The sequence below is a fragment of the Bos grunniens genome, chromosome X (assembly GCF_055505025.1).
Source record: "Bos grunniens cultivar Pamir isolate PY7600 chromosome X, Bosgru_T2T1.0, whole genome shotgun sequence".
Taxonomy (NCBI): domain Eukaryota; kingdom Metazoa; phylum Chordata; class Mammalia; order Artiodactyla; family Bovidae; genus Bos; species Bos grunniens.
In genome coordinates, this window is record NC_141194.1 from 110,193,393 (window position 1) to 110,208,317 (window position 14,925).

Here is a 14,925-nt window from a genome sequence, read left to right on the forward strand (position 1 = left end):
GGTGACTGGCATCCAGAACTATTTGGTCCAGCTCTGACCTCAAGGAAGAGCCTCTGACAAAATTTGTCATTTGAAACCATTATGAAGCCAGCAAGAGCAGTAATGTGGACCCTGGGCCCCACCTTAGTTGGGTAGGTTTGGGTTTCGCTTCGGTTACTAGGCCAATTCCATGTCACTTCACTGCAGATAAGATTACGTTAGTAAGGGGAGAATATAAGAGGTTCCATATGTTTACTGAATGTGGGTATCATACATGGTTACAGGTGTTCTCTTCGCAGCTTGTCACCCAAGACCCTCTAGAATATAATACACCTCACCTCTTCAGCCATACCATAGCTTACATCTTTCTGAATTCCAGGAAGTATGCACCATTGCCTTGTCACACACTCCTTTATCCAGACCCATCCAGTCTTCCTGCCTAGAAGGCCTTTCTTCATATTTTTAATGATTGAAGCTGTATCTATTCCTCAAGCCACTTTCTCCAAAGCATCTTCCCCAAGAAGCCTTTTGTCTTTCCCTCTCCTGTCCTCCAAATGGCACCTGCCCTATCTGGCTGTGTATGAAATTTTTTATGTTGTCTGTTTCCCCCCAAGGGCAGGAAAAATGTTAGTTCCTCCCAACAACACATGGTTGTCTGAACCTAGCCTGCAAAACTGTGAAGAATAGGTCGTAGTCAACTGGTTAAGGACTGTGACAAGAGCTTTCTCTTTCTCCAGAGACCCTAGGATGAAGCACAAACTGGAATCAAGATTGCAGGGAGAAGTATAAACAACCTCAGATATGCAGATACCACCACCCTTATGACAGAAAGTGAAGAGGAACTAAAGAGCCTCTTAATAAAAGTGAAAGAGGAGAGTGAAAAAGCTGGCTTAAAACTCAACATTCAAAAAACTAAGATATGGCATCCTATCCCATCACTTCATGGCAAGTAGATGGGGACACAATGGAAACAGACACTGTATTTTCTAGGGCTCCAAAATCACTGCACATGGTGACTGCAGCCATGAAATTAAAAGATGCTTGCTCCTTGGAAGGAAAGCTATGACCATCCTAGACAGTATATTAAAAAGCAGAGACATTACTTTGCTGACAAAGGTCCATATAGACAAAGTTATGGTTTTTCCACTAGTCATGTATGGATGTGAGAGCTGATCCATAAGGAAGGCTGAGCACCATAGAATTGATGCTTTTGAACTGTGGTGTTGGAGAAGACTCTTGAGAGCCCCTTGGACTGCAAGGAGATCAAACCAGTCAATTCTAAAGGAAATCAGTCCTGAATATTCATTGCAAGGACTGATGCTGAAGCTGAAGCTCCAATCCTTTGGCCACCTGATTCAAAGAACTGACTCATGGAAAAGACCTTGATGCTGGGAAAGATTGAAGGCAGGAGGAGAAGGGGGTAAAAGAGAATGAGATGGTTGGATGGCATCACAGACTCAATGGACATGAGTTTGAGTAAGCTCTGGGAGTTGGTGATGAGCAGGGAAGCCTGGCCTGCTGCAGTCCATGGGGTGGCAAAGAGTCAGACACGACTGAGTGACTGAACTAAACTGACTGAGAGGCCCTAGGATTCATGAAAATAATAGTCTAAGATATAGAAAAAGATGTAGGAAAAAATGTAGGAGAAGTAGCTTAATATGTAGATAGCCTTCTCTCTTTACATAAAGGTATATTTTAAGTGAGCCACTGAAAGAAGTCTTAGTGAATCACGTAAGACTCTGGAGACTTCTCTGGCAGTCCAGTGGTTAAGACTCCAAGCTCCTACTGCACAAAGCATGGTTTCAATTCCTGGCTGGGTACTAAGATCCCATGTGCCACAAAAAAAGAATCTGATAGGTAAGTTTTCTCTGTTTTCAGTCCATTTTCAGTTTAAAAATCTGAAAATAAACTGGTGAAAAAAAAACAAGGAAAATTATACAGGAACTCTTCATAGAAGAACTTTCTAGGAAATCACATATACAAACTCACAGAAATACTGAATTTGAGTCAAGAACCTGATACATATTACACTGGAGTATTTTAGGCCACTCTTGGTCCATATTTCTTAAAGTTCACTCTATTTGACTCCATAAGAAGTTACCAAGGGAGCAAGAATTCTGTTTTCAGAACATTGAGCCCTATGCTTCTGTTTTCTGGGCAAATTTAGATGTCTTCAGCAATTTCAAATGCTTCCATGGATTTAGTTAGTTGTTTGTATCCCAAATAGTTATCAACTATGGGCAAAGCACTGTGCTGGGTTTTTTTATTGCTGTTATTGTCAGTCTTAAAAGTAAAAGACCTACAGAGAAACAATAATTATTTCAAAGAGCTACATAACTGCCAAAATAATTATCTAAAAATAGAAAAGGTAGAATATTGAAAAGTATAAGAATCAAATGGGGAAACTGATGTTGTCAGATAAGTTATGTTCTCTAACTGAAGATGTTAACATTTTAATTTAATTTGTAAGCTAACTGGGCACTATAGCAAATTTCTGAGAAGGGACTGATAGGATCAAAGCAACTTTAAGAGAGATGATGCCAGGAGCTGAGCGGACAGGCTGAGGAAAGGCTTGAGTTTAGGAGGTCAGCAGAAGGAACAGAAGAAAGCTGAAAGAGAGGATGGATTTTCGACATGGTATAAAGGAGGCAGGTGAAAAGGAGAAAAGACAAAGAATGAGTTACAAGGCAGAAATGACACTGCCTCTATGGGCCTGTGGCAGTAAGGGGCTGAAGTGGCTGAAAGTCACAAGGCCAAAGGTATCCTTTACTGGAGGGAAACTGGATTATGGAAGAGTCTGAAAAGAAAAATCACAAACTGCAGGTTCTCTTGCATGTTTAGGCATCAATGAAACATGCAAGAAAACCTACTCTCTATTTGACAAGAATGATCAATCTGACCATGTAGATAGATAAGAGCAATAGTTGGATGCATCACTTGGTGATCTCTTCTAGTCCATTCTACAAGACACACACAAAGGAGAGAAGGAGAAGGTGGGATGCTTTGAGAGAATAGCACTGAAACATATACATTACCATATGGAAAATAGATAACCAGTGCAAGTTTGATGTGTGAAGCAGGGCACCCAAAGCCAGTGCTTCATGACAACCTGGAGGGATAGGGTGGGAAGGAAGATGGGAGGGGGGTTCAGGATGGAGGGGACATGTGTACACCTATGCAGATTCATACTGATGTAGGGCAAAAACCATCACAATACTGTAAAGCAATTAAAATAAATAATTTTTTTTTAAAAAAGAACATTTGAAATTTGATGCATCACTATGAGTGCTCCAAGGGAGTGACCTGAGGAAGGGAAAATAAAACCTTGGAAATATTCAATGAGAAGGATGGAGGGAGTGAGCAGCAACCAGGGGAGATAAGAGAGCCCAAGCAAGTGAGAAGACCAGGCAGCTTCTCCATCCTGGAGGATGAGGAAGAAGGCCAGGATCAGGAAAGAAACCAGGAGAGAACTGGCAAAAGCATATACAGACGTTATCAGTTTTGCATAATGTCAGAGCACCATAATTTCTGCCTTCCCAGACTCTATACTACTTCCATCTGTTCCATCTGAGGAATCACTTGTTCCTGATCAATAACATCTCAAAATATAAGAAGATGTTTTTCTTCCCAGTGTACAATTTATTAACACTAGCATTTTACAAAACGTTGTGCTTTTCTTCCTAGAAACACCTAACCTGGGCAAGCTCCCTCCTAGCCCTAAACGGAGCCTATCCACCCAGAAAGGCTTAGTTGGCCTCGGTCATGGGGCCTCTGGACAATAAAGAGGGATTTGCATAAAGGTGGTCAGCAGAGTACAGCCCCTCTTGGAGGCCTTGCAGCGTTGAAAGGGCCATTCTCCAACCTGGCAGCGTAATCCTAATGGAGAGCTTTTGTGCACAGGATGTGGCAGGCCGCTTTATTCAGCTGACAATCCAGTGAAAGAAGGAATGACCCGCCTCCTTTTGGTAAAGCTCAGGCAGCTGGCAGCCCACAGGCTGGACAGCTTACCCGATCAGAGGCAGGACAATTGTCAGCTTCAGCCCCCAAAGGTGCTCCGCGAGGCACAGACCATTGCTGGTGCGCGTGGCTGCATGCTGGGTGCTCTCGCTGCTCAAGACAAAGGTCCGGGAGCCTGATCTCTGCAAAGGAGAGGAGCTGAGGGACCTGCCATTCCCTACAATACTTCTTGAAGAGATCGAAATCTATCAGCAGGGCGCAGCCTTTTCGACAGTTTTGTGGATCTCTATATAATTTCCCATTAGAACGCTGGGAAAGAGCCAGATTTCTGATTTCTTTTGCAATTTCAAATTTTTAAAAAGAAACGTGATTTTCATTTTCCTCTTTTTGAGACTGTTAGATTTACAAAATAGAGCAGAGACTCAAGGCAAACAGAATTCTACCACTCAGAGGCAAATACTGCCATTTCAGATGATTTCTTCCCAGTCTTTTTCAATGTAGCTTTGACAATTCTATAAATACAGTTTGTTCTCTGACTGATCTCTATTATTCAACTAAGGAATAATAAGCCCTTTAGAAGTATAGTGGTTTCTCCTAATTTATTTTAATTCCCTTGCCTTAAGGTAATTCCCCAGCCCAATCCCCAGTTTTCCTGAATCCTAGTCCATTATTCTGTGTATACTAGGCTGCCTTACCCCCAAAAAACAGGAAAATTGTCTCCCAGAAGCTGTTGAACATTTTTTAAAAGGGGTCATATTCACTTATGCAACAAAAATAATTTAAGATCAATATATGAATTATGCGCGAATATCACACAAAAGATTAAAAAACCATACATGTATTTTTATTACATCAAAAAATAACCTATTCCAAATAAGCATCTTAGGTTTTACTTTTGGAAATATTTACTTCTTCAAAAACCTTTTTTATTTTTGATTTTCAGAACTTAGAATAGTTGCTCAACTTGGAATACCGGTTAGCTACAATTCAAAAGTATCCTTAAAAAAATGGCATATGTTTGTTGACATATGTTGATTTTGGAAGGAAAATGCAACAACTGAATAAGAATATTATTAAACAATTTTTCATAACCCAGAAAAGAAAAATAATATTTACTTTATTCCTCTTTTTATCTGCCATTATGTTTTATCTAATCACTTTATATTTTTTTAGTTTATAAAACTGACTCATTATTCTATTGTGTGTTTATTAATTTCTCTTTGGTAGATCATTCTCATTGTCTTAAAATCTTTTTTTATTAACTATGGTGTCATTTTTTTAGAAATACAACCTTCTGGGATGAACTATCAATTGGTTATGAGAATGTTAATGTTCTATAATTTTGCCACTTATTTGTATCATGATTTTGAGAAATTAAGAGATGACAGAGTATGACTGTTATGTCACTTAATGAGGAATTTATTTGGCTATTTTTAAGATATTTAAATAAAACTGCTAAGGACAAATGACATTTTGATTTTTAGTAAGATTACTAAAATAAATACTTCAATCTGCTATTTACATTTTCATGAAAGTGGCTCAGTCATGTCCGACATTTTTGCAACCCCGTGGACTATATGTAGCCCACCAGACCCCTTTATCCATGGGATTTCCCAGGCAAGAATACTGGAGTGGGTTGCCATTTCCTTCCCCAGTGAAAAATTTAAAAATACATAACACTTTAGTAAATTTATTAATTCTTAATTTATTAGCTACACAGTTCTCAAATTAGAGAGAGGGGCCAAAGAAACCTTCCATTTCCTCAATGAAAAATTGTAGACCTCCTCAATTAAAATTATCTCCCTCATTGTTGCTGACTCTTGGCTGTGACCACACCAGACATCCTCCTCCCAAATCCACTCTCACACAGTCCTTTTCTCGGTGCTAATGGTTGAGACATGGCCACATGAAAGGGATGCTCGGTGAATGCCTTGGCTGACAGCTGCAATATCCTCCCTGCTCAATACACTTCAAATACTTTCTGGGATCACATGTGCTGGAACTTTACACAAAAGGTTCCCACTTGCTTCTTGTGGAATGCACAGAAAAATGAAATAGCTCGTAATGAGAGTTTCCAGAGTTTTCATGTTGATTGACTTTGTTTGAGAATTTCACCTCAAAGTACAATCCTTTTGTGAAGACAGACCCTTGTTTCCTAGGCAACTCCTGCCTGTGACTTTCAAGTGTTCTTATTTCCAAGCGCTGTGTGGTCCTTGCCATACAGCAGAGCTCGCACCTAAGTATCCTGAGAAGATCAGCAGACAGAGCTGATACTATAGAAGGCAAAGAATAGAAAGATTTAACAAAGCTCTGTCTGTATGGTACCCAGAAATGTTTCAAACTGGTCTTGACCCAGCCTAAGAAGGAAAATGAAGCTTTCCACAACTTATGCCTAGACTAAGGGATATATGTATTGCTTTCTATGAAGAAACAACTGACTTACAAGTTCATTTTCCCAAATGGGCAATCTGAAGTTAGAGTATAGCAAGCCAAAAAACAAACCAAAAAAATTGCTTTAGTCCACACTTTAAAAATTACTACTCAAGTGGCTTAGTGAAAGTGAAAGACACTGTCATGTCTGACTCTTTGTGACTCCATGACTATACAGTCCATGGAATTCTCTAGGCCAGAATACTGGAGTGGGTAGCCTTTACCCTTCTCCAGGGGATCTTCCCAACCCAGGGATTGAACCCAGGTCTTCCGCATCACAGGCAGATTCTTTACCAGCTGAGCCACAAGGGAAGCCCAAAAATACTGGAGTGGGTAGCCTATCCCTTCTCCAGTGGATCTGTCCAAGCCAGGAATCGAACTGGGGTCTCCTGCAATGCAGGCGGATTCTTTACCAACTGAGTTATCAGGGAAGCCCCCAAGTGGCTTAACAAGAGCACAAAACTAGTGGAAATCAGACAGACCATGGAGATGGTGGAGTAAGAGGATGTGGAACTCATTTCCCTTCACAAATACATGAAGGTGACATCTAAATGCAGAGCAGTCCTCACTGAAACAAACAGGACACCGGCAGAAAGACTCTTCTATGACTAAGGCCATACATATCCACAGGAAGTCAGGTAGGAAGGGAAAAGAAGTGAGCGGGTTGGGACCCATTCCCCTAGGAGGAGACATGGGAGAAGAGGGGGACATTGGGTGCTCAGAGATCCTCCCTGGGGAGTGAGCTATTCAAAGACCTCTTAGCTGGTTTGAAAACCAGTGGGACTTACAGGCGGGCTGCAGGAAACCTAGACTCTGCTCATGAAGAGTGTGCACAAAGGCATGCTCACTCCTGCACTTGGAGGGTATTATGCTTAGTGACATAAGTCAGACAGAGAAAGACAAATACTCTATGATCTCACTTATATGTGGAACCTAAAAAACACAAGTGAACAAATGTAACAAAACAGAAACAGACTCACTGATACAGAGGACAAACTAGTGGTTACCAGTGGGGAGAGGAAAGAGGGAGGGGCAAATAGGGGTAGGGGATTAAGAGGTACAAACTACTATATATAAAATAAATAAGCTACAAGATACCGCACAGAGAATATAGCCAATATTTTATAATAATATTAAATGGAGTATAATCAATAAAAATATTGAATCACTGTGTTGTCACCTGAAATTTATATAATATTGAAATCAACTATACTTCAATAAAAAGATTTTTTAAAAAGTGGAAATCAAAAGCATTCTTGAAGTCAGAATGCTTAGAATCCAGTCCTAGCTCTGCAGTAGTTGTGTGACCTTAGGCAAGTCACCTTCCATCTCTGAGCACCTATAAAATAATGCTAAAGCCCTGATGCCACAAACCCATACAGTCATTCTGCTGCTGCTGCTAAGTCGCTTCAGTCGTGTCCGACTATGTGCAACCCCATAGACGGCAGCCCACCAGGCTCCCCCGTCCCTGGGATTCTCCAGGCAAGAACACTGGAGTGGGTTGCCATTTCCTTCTCCAATGCATGAAAGTGAAAAGTGAAAGTGAAGTTGCTCAGCCATGTCCGACTCTTAGCGACCCCATGGACTGCAGCCCACCAGGCTCCTCTGTCCATGGGATTTTCCAGGCAAGAGTACTGGAGTGGGGTGCCATTGCCTTCTCCGACATAGAGAGCATCAGATACCATCAACGAGGGGCAGTTCCATGGAAAGTCTAAGGTTCACATTAATAAGGAGATAAACAGCAAGAAGACACAGTGGGAATTCAACACCTCTTGGCTTCCTCCTGAAAAACAACAGCCTTCACAAATTCAACAAATACTGCAGTAAGTAAAACATACATTGTAAAAATTAAAAGCAAAAGGGAAAAATCTTGGAACATTGTGTGCATACATATATTATGGTTAAATAGCAATGAAGAGAAAGAATGCTAATCAAATTCATGAATTTATGCTTTAATTTCCAAAGCTAAATATTAGCTTGATTGAGCAATATCTAATGTGCCTTGAGCTCAGGCATTAGCATATGAAAGGCTGACTGCCCTTAGCTCCTTGCCCTCCCAGAGGTGCACTTGTATATGTAAATATGGATTACATTTATTAGTTGTCATGCTCACTCTACAATTAAAGAACAACCTGTTACTTATATAGTATGCCCAATCATTAGAAATAGAATCAGAAGAAAAACTCATCAACCCTCAAAGTATCCTTCCATCCTGGGGCATTTATTAGAAATGAGTCAAGACAGACTCCAAATGTATCAAACAAGAACAATATTTTCAGGGACCTCCCTGGAGGTCCAGTGGTTAAGACTCCGCCTTCCAATGCAGGGAATGCAGATTTGACCCTTGGTTGGGGAATTGAGATCCCACATGCTGCAGGATGCAGTCCAAATTTAAAAAAAAAAAAAAATGAAGAAAGAACAATATTCTATTTCTCATAAACAATATTTTGTAAGTCAATTTAATATTTATATAATGTTTTGGAAAAGCCTGACAGAGTTCTTAAGCTCTCGATAAAGGCAAAGGGAAAATGCACCATTTCCTTGCAGAGTCTAAATGAGGAGACTTACTTCCAAGGAAGTTTATGTGCTATATTACAAAACCTGACAATTATTTGGCTCCTGGGCTTCCCTGATAACTCAGTTGGTAAAGAATCTACCTGCAATGTGGGAGACCTGGGTTCTATCCCTGGGTTAGGAAGATCCCCTGGAGAAGGGAAAAGCTAGCTACCCACTCCAGTATTCTGGCCTGGAGAATTCCGTGGACTGTATAGCCCATGGGGTCGCAAAGAGTCAGACAGGACTGAGCGACTTTCACTTTTCAAGAGACTGATACTTTGAGATTATCACCTTGCAAACCCAGTGGGAACCTTTGCCACACGTGGCTTGAACCTATGAACATTCAGACACAGCATAAGTCACAAGACATGACAGAAAAAGCAGTTTTTATGGCTGGAGCAAGTAGGTGTGACTTTGTTTTCCCACACCAGAGCCATCATCCCACACCCACTAAGAGTCCACAGAAACCTCGAGGACTCTGGTTCTTCATTTACAGCTCAGTCTGCTCTGGGACAATGGAAGGGTCCAGTTCCCACCCCTCCCCACAAGTGCCAGGCCCAGGCTCAGAGGCAGGAATCTCCCTGTGCACTGAATGACTGATGAAGGGTCGGTGCTCAGGCCTTCTCATCACTAAGTCCAAAGGCCTCTCTCACCTGGCCACACTGGCCCAAGGACTTTCAAAGTCATGGGTCAAGTGTTTTCCAACAATTCCCTGGAATTTCATGAAAGGATCCTCTTTGGAGGTCTGGTGTGGCCATGCCTCAATCCTTCCTTTTCTTCTAGAACAGCTGGAGAAATATGCAAAACAAGACTATATACTTCAGACACAACTAGACTGTTTTCTAGAGCAAGCACTTTTGTTGACAGTATTTATTCCTAAATGTGATGACTGTTCATGTCTATTATATAAACTTACTGTTAGTCGCTCAATCATGTCCAACTCTTGGTGACCCCGTGGACTGTAGCCTGCCAGGAGCCTCTGTCCATGGAATTCTCCAGGCAAGAATGCTGGAGTGGGTAGCCATGCCCTTCTCCAAGGGATCTTCCTGACCCAGGGATCAGACCTGGGTCTCCTGCATTGTAGGCAAATTCTTTACCGTCTGAGCCACAAGAGAAGATCCATTTGCCATGCTCTCCTCCAGGGGATCTTTCCAACCCAGGGATTGAACCCAGGTCTCCTGCCTTGCAAGTGGATTCTTTACCATCTGAGCCACCAGGGAAGCCCAAGAATACTGGAGTGGGTAGTCTATCCCTTCTCCAGGGGAGCTTCCTGACCCAGGAATTGAACCAGGGTCTCATGCATTGCAGGTGGATTCTTTACCAGCTGAACTATAGGGGAAGCCTAAGAACAAAGCCAGAGAGATATCATACTTCATGATTTTTAATTATAAGTCGCTCAGTTACGTCTGACTCTTTGTGACCCCATGGACTTTACAGTCCATGGAATTCTCCAGGCCAGAATACTGGAGTGGGTAGCCACTCCCTTCTCCAGGGGATCTTCCCAACCCAGGGATAGAACCCAGGTCTCCTGCATTGTAGATGAATTCTTTACCAGCTGAGCCACCAGGGAAGCCTTCCGGAGAAATTAAAATAAACTGGGCTACCTAGTTGACAGCAGAATTGCTTAATTTTATAAAGCAGGAGGGATCTGTGATTACTCAGGAAATGACATTTTCTCCTTTGTACACCTGCAGCCGTGGTTTGGAAAAGACCTGCTAAGAGGTCTTGCCATTGTCTGGGATGGACTTTCAGCCTGAGAATTTCCTCTACCATGATATTTGGAATTAAGCAGCTAATTTCAAAATAAGGGAGAATAAGTAGGATCAAAGCAGGTGTTTGTTCCATTAAGAGCAACAGGGAGAAATATATTGCTTTGCTATTTCATTTACCTATGAAGATACACTGCACATCAAAACCTTTCACAGCATTGTTTAAACATGTATTTTCCTGATAGAAATAGCAACATTCACAAGGCAAGGACCAAAAAGAGAATCATTTAGTGGAAAAACAACCAGGTAAGAATAGAAAAGTGAACTATCACTCCTTAGCTCAATACCCCGACCCGCCACTGGCCTCACCCACCACCCAAGGTTCCCTGCAGGGAACACCTGGAGCCACTGAAATGTACAAGCAAAGGGCCTCTTCTTTTAATTCAGTTACACATAAAATAACCCCAGTGCCCCATCCAGACACCTGGATGACTCACTGGCCTGCCTGTTCACACTGCTCTCCCAATATCAAGCAATTAGAACTCTGGGGCTCCTCACCAGTCATTTACAATTAAAACAAGGAAAAAAATCATACTCTTTTGAGGGGTGAGTCACTATGTGAAATGTTGATCCTCTTATTTTGTTTTGTTTAAAGAAATAGGTTGAACAATAATAATGCAACATTTCCCTAATGAGTATGATGAAAATTATCCTTGCTTTCCAATTCTTTCTTCATGTTTTGCAGAGAACTTAGTATTCTGCTGCTGAACAACAGCCAGAAAAACACAAGCAAACTATACAGACCTTGCCCTCTCCTTTTTATCTCTTCTCTTTCTCTCCCTGCCTTGCCAGATTTCACAGCTTATCTATTCTCTCCTTTTTCAAGTTTTGCTTCCATCTGAGAAAGAGCAAAATTCCTTGAAATGTTACAAATCCTGGCTTCTCCTACTTGCTTACAACCTCCAAATTACTTGGCACCTTTAATCATACTTCCCCAGCTTGCTTGCCACTAACCTTGTTACCACAATCACTGCAGCCAACATCAGTCCTGGCTGCAATGGCATTTAGGCACCCCTGTTTTAAAATATTCATGACCTGATCACATTTCATGGGAATTTTTTTTTTGGATATTCCCCTTTTCAAACTCCTGGCACACGGCTTCATGGTAGTTTGACTTTCAGAATTGTAAACTATATCACTATTTACAAGCAGAATTTGAATTTATAGAATGAAGCCAGTATGTGTTTGTTAATAATAAAGTCAGGGACCACTGAGAAAATAATTAATTAAACTTCTCTACCTATATATTGAGCTTATCGGGTCCCATTAGTAAGTGAAAACTCCATTTAAAAAATTCATATAGGAGTTAAAAGTCAAGCCAGTGCCCTCCCCCACATAACAAGGTCCAGAAAATACCATTCTTTCTTATTTTGTGTGTGTGAAATTTAACAAGCTTATTCTAAAACTTTTATGAAAGTATAAAGGTTACAAATAACCATGACAATCCTTAAGAACAAAGCCATGTATGAAGTATTCAGAAGATAATACAGAACAACAGCTTTAAGATATTTTTCTCCATTATGATGTCAAAAATTAATAATAAAAAGAATACATAAAGAAAAAAGATTAACTAAACACATTAAAGTTAATTTTTATTCATCAAAAAGTACCATCAAGAATGGGAAAGGACAAGCCACATCCCAGGGAAGATATTTGCAAACATTTAACCAGTAAGAATGGCACTCAGAATATGTGAAGAATTCCTATGAATTTAAAATAATGGGCAAAAACACTGGAAATGAAAATTATAACTACGATTCATGTCTAAAGCCCACTAGGTTAGCAAGAATTAAAAAGTCTGACATAATTAAGTATTGCCAGGGATGCAAAGTGAATCTTTTACAGTGCTGGAAGTGGTCCACTTTGGGAAGTAAGTTGAATATATACACACTGGTGACTTAGCATCATTACTCCTAGAGAAGTTCTCAAATGCCCGTAAGAGACACGCACAGCAGTATTCATGGCAACATTGTGACAGCAAAAGAAAATAAGGAAACAAACAACAAAAAAACTGAGTGATCCAAATATCTGTAAAGAGCAGAAAGAATACTGCAGTATATTCATTTAGTGGAATACTAATCAGTAATCAAAATGAATTAATTTTGAGATTAACATGAGTGAACAAAAAAAAAAAAAACCACGGTTAGAGAATATATGATGAAATAATACACATATTAATTCAAAACAGGCAAAATAGTCTATTGTGTAGATATACATACATAGTTGGGAAAACAGTGAGGAAAAATAAGTGAAAAATTATCACAAAAATCATCAGGATAGTGACTAATATGGACAGAGTGAGGGTATGTGATTAAGAAAGTGCACACAGAGACCTTTCACCAACAAAGTTCGAGATGCTAATCTGAATAGCTGCTACACTGGTGTTGGCATCACTATTCTTTAAAGTACACAATTACATGTCATGCAATTTTCTGTATTTGATACTTTTCAACAGAAAGAAATTAGCTTATCACATTTTCATTTAACTTTTGGTAATAAAATACTTTATTGGTTCCTCTTACTATCAAAAACATAGTAATGTTTCCATTGCTTCCATCTTTAAATTAAAAGCTTGGTTTTTTTAAAAAAGAAAAAATTCATTTGGTTCTGTCAAAAAACAAGCTACAACTCACTTCTGTAAATAATTAGGTTCTCTCACTTTAAATATCTTAATTCGCTGACCTTTACAATAAATAACTGTATATAAAAGGAGACAATGACCTGAACAATTTCGCAGAGAACATTTTACACATCTTAAAAAACCAAGCCTAAATGCTATCCCAACTTAATACTTAAAAGAATATTCAGTAAGAGTTATTGTAAAATTGAATTCATGTAGCACCAAGAAGTTTGGGACTTATAATATTTCAGATGATATGATATATGCAGCAAAAAGAATAATGATTTGTCTTCCATGAATTTTCAGGGGTTTATATACAATAGAAAGAATTCCTTATAGGTCCCTTTTAAAAGCCAAAAGTTCAAAAATCTACGCATGCCTTTCACTGCATTTCCGATCTGTGGATATAGCGATTGACCCTATGGCAAAAGATCCATGTGTGATAAACAGCACAGTACAGTCCTATCTGAATATAACTGCTTACTCATCTTGTCTCATTAATATAATTTATACCTCAATTAAAATATCATTCTATCTGCAAGTTATATATTTCCCTAAAATACTCTATAATTCAGATTTCCATTTAGACAATGTTCTGCTCTGCCCCTTTCCTTGAATCAGTATGATCTTATGGCATACCTCACTAAATTGTTTGGTTTTTCTCCTCTCAGTGAAACTTCCCCTCAACTCAAAGTATTATAATAAGGTAAATACAGATGTAACATAATTAACATATAAGACAAAAAGGATAATACAAACATATAGATCCATGCTAAATGAGACAACACAAAGCAAAAAACACACACTATGCTACGTTCATCTATTCTGAACCACAAGAAGGCCCTGCTAGAGCCCTGGCTCATGTAAACTGATGTTCCCAGACACCCCTAGTGTCCTGTACTCCAGCATAATTAACTGTTATGTTTAAGGTGTTTCCATATTTATTTGTTTGTTCAGAACAGCCTATAGCAACTCTGACTCCTAATCCTGAACATGATGATAAATTAGACAAATAGTTAACTCAAACTTTCGAGAGTCCCCTCTCTAAAGCAATTTGACTATATTCCTCAAAGAAAGAGAAGTTTTAAAAACATCAATTTAAAGACAATAAAATCATTTTAACATAAGTTGTTCTACCAACCATAAAAGATTTCCCTCAAACTGAGTTGTTTACTTAAGTTTTTGCTACTTTCCCCACCCCCACCCCCCGCCTTTGGAGTGGTCCTATGTACTTAAAAGATGCTTACTCCTTGGAAGGAAAGTTTTGACCAACTTAGACAGCATATTAAAAAGCAGAGACATTCCTTTGCCAACAAAGGTCCGTCTAGTCAAGATTATGGTTTTTCCAGTGGTCATGTATGGATGTGAGAGTTGGACTATAAAGAAAGCTGAGCACCGAAGAATTGATGCTTTTGAACTGTGGTGTTGGAGAAGACTCTTGAGAGTCCCCTGGACTGCAAGGAGATCCAACCAGTCCATTCTAAAGGAGATCAGTCCTGGGTGTTCATCGGAAGGACTGATGCTGAAGCTGAAACTCCAATACTTTGGCCACCTCATGCGAAGAGTTGACTCATTGGAAAAGACCCTGATGCTGGGAGGGATTGGGGGCAGGAG

General features: G+C 39.9%; 1 protein-coding gene across 4 annotated transcripts in view; it reads right to left on the minus strand.

The window, feature by feature from the left end:
• PASD1 (PAS domain containing repressor 1) overlaps positions 1 to 14,925 on the minus strand; it is a 105,300-nt gene that overhangs the window by 86,438 nt on the left and 3,937 nt on the right. The window lies entirely within an intron of this gene.